Source organism: Phoca vitulina, unplaced genomic scaffold, assembly GCF_004348235.1.
Source record: "Phoca vitulina isolate PV1807 unplaced genomic scaffold, GSC_HSeal_1.0 scaffold20, whole genome shotgun sequence".
NCBI classification, from domain to species: Eukaryota; Metazoa; Chordata; class Mammalia; order Carnivora; family Phocidae; genus Phoca; species Phoca vitulina.
In genome coordinates, this window is record NW_022589723.1 from 3787716 (window position 1) to 3790598 (window position 2883).

Sequence of the window (2883 nt, forward strand, 5' to 3'; positions counted from 1 at the left end):
CTTGATGAGGCTAGAATCCAGATCTCTTTACCCTAGCTCTATGCTGCAAATCCATGCTCAGCTGTAGCATCTTATGCAAATTAGAGGGGCCCACAAAACTCATTCCCAAGACACATGGCCTTTTGGTTTAAAGCCAAGCCCCCTTCCTAGTGTCTTTTCTTCCATGGATGCTCGTTTCCAGCTTTTTGTTTCAGTGCATGCAAATCAACAGGACAAATGCGGACTATTTTTGGTTTTAGGCTCAAAGACCATGCTGCGATTTAATATTATTTACACATACTTAAGTTTTTCAATTCAGAATTTTATCTTAATTGTTTACTGTTATCTTCATTTTGTGCTTGGAAAAATGGAGAAGCCATTACAATTTACGGCTTTTGTGTTTAATGGAAATTGAGATACACCAAAAGGTTTGCTTCATATGATATTTGGTATTTTAAAAACATATATATCCTGGACTTGATGATGATCAAACACCAATATTAAATTCTAAGTGATTATAAAATGTTGCCAGCCTACTAATTTAAGTCCTTTTTTTTGTTGCTCATGGTAAACAAATTTGTATGAGATCTTTATTTACACTTGCAAGAACAAAGTGAAAGTAATCCTTTAAGTTAGTGACTATGTACCATACTTTTAACTGTGTTAAGTACATTCACCTATCACTTGACCAGATATTCTCATGAGCAATATTATCTCCATTTTATATAAAATAAAGAGATTAATTCTAAAATTTAACTTTCCTGACTGTCCAAGCTACTCACCTTCACAGTCCTCCTATACTATTAGCTTTCAGCTAACAAAAGTGGGAGTGACATGTGGGTGGTTTCTTAAATTTATTTTTAATATTTTATTTGTCAGAGAGAAAGAGCAAGCACAAGCAGGGGGAGCGGCAGGCAGAGGAAGCAGGTTCCCTGCTGTGCAAGGAGCTCGATGTGGGACTCAATCCCAGTACCCTGGATCACAACCGGAGCTGAAGGCAGACGCTTAACTGACTGAGCCACCCAGGCATCCCAGGGTAGTTTTTTGCTTTTGTTTAAGATTTTATTTATTTATTTGACAGAGAGACACCACGAGAGGGAACATAAGCAGAGGGTGTGGGAGAGAGAGAAGCAGGCTTCCCGCTGAGCAGGGAGCCCGATGCGGGGCTCGATCCCAGGACCCTGGGATCATGACCCGAGCTGAAGGCAGATGCTTAATGACTGAGCCACCCAAGTGCCCGTTTTTTTTTTTTAATGAATATCTTTCATTATTATCAATCTCAGAAAAGCCACTAATTCAGGTAATTGTACAGTTAATCTCCTGTGCTTTCTTACTGGACTTCACCCATACCCATGGGTATAAAATAACATTAGTACATTTTTAAAAGTTTATTCAGAGGGGAGGTGAAATTTAAACAATTGCTTTGAATCAGACAACATATATTTTAGAGTTTATGAGGGTTTTCTATCTCCACTTACTATCAGAAATATCATAAACACCTGAAATGCATATCCAGTTTATATCACAAACCTGTTTTGATGTCATAAAACATGGTATTTATCTACAGGTTTTCAGTCTTTATATAAGTCAAATTCTTACTAGTAGTGAGGGGGTGCCTGGGTGGTTCAGTCGTTAAGCGTCTGCCTTCAGCTCAGGTCATGATCCCAGGGTCCTGGGATAGAGACCCACATCAGGCTCCCGGCTCTGCGGGAGGCCTGCTTCTCCCTCCCCTACTCCCCCTGCTTGTGTTCCTGCTCTCGCTATCTCTCTGTCAAATAAATAAACTCTTTAAAAAAAAAAAAATTCTTACTAGTAATGAGAAAGGGTTGATTCCTAGGTAATACAGAAATAGGAAATAGCTTTGAAATAAAACAGATGTATTGCTATCAAGTAGAACTTGGTAAAGCAGACACATCTGATGACTTTAAATTTCTCTGTAAATATGGGCTGCTCTGAGTAGATGTGCAATGCTGTTCTATTCTGCTCCACTATCTGAATGTGGCGTTCTAATAACTGACCTACAAAACTATCTTTAGTGGTTCGTTCTGCCTACAACATTCCTTCCTCTAAAACCTCGAGAATATCCACCATTGTTGATATTATTCTTTCCTTAAGCACTTGTAACTTTTAATAATTTAAAATATAAATTTAGAAAGATTTGCTTGACAATTTGGGTCAAATTCTAAAAGGTACTTTGAATTTCATCAGAGATTCAGACAAGTCATTTTCCAGAAGGTTACCTTTAATGTCTATGCTAAATAAATAACATTTACACACCAGACAAAACCATCATAGGCTTTTATAAGAATCAAAAATTAAGAATCCAAGTTAAATGTACAGAGGTACATCAACTATTTTAAATTATAAAATCAAGTGTATGCATATTAAGAAATCACCTTGATTAAAAATTTCCAAGCTTAATTATTCCTCCTTAAATAATTTTAAATTCTATATCAGACAAAACAGCTACAAATGTATTTGTGCAAATTAACTTTAAAAACATAGTATGGCTCAAAAGTCATCAATTATTTCTGCAGCATCATTCTTTAAGAGCACACTTGAGTCATTATTCTGCTTTAGCCGTAATTCTTAGTCCCAGTGAACATACCGTACACAACTACAGACAATATAAACTTAATTACTCTGCCCCAAATAGGAGTAAAGGATTAAGATGCTATTGAAACAAGTTAATTTTTAGGGATTTTGGCAAAAGCCATAAATATCAATGTAATTAAAGAAATAAGATTTGTAAGGCTTATCTCTTCCCTTTACATATAAGAAATTTCTTGTAGAAACCTGACTTAGGAGGAATAACAGGAAATAGACAACTCGTTCCACTCTTCCTATCACACTTAATATAAAATTCATACAATTTTCAAAAATTAATTTCTCACAAACCCAGCC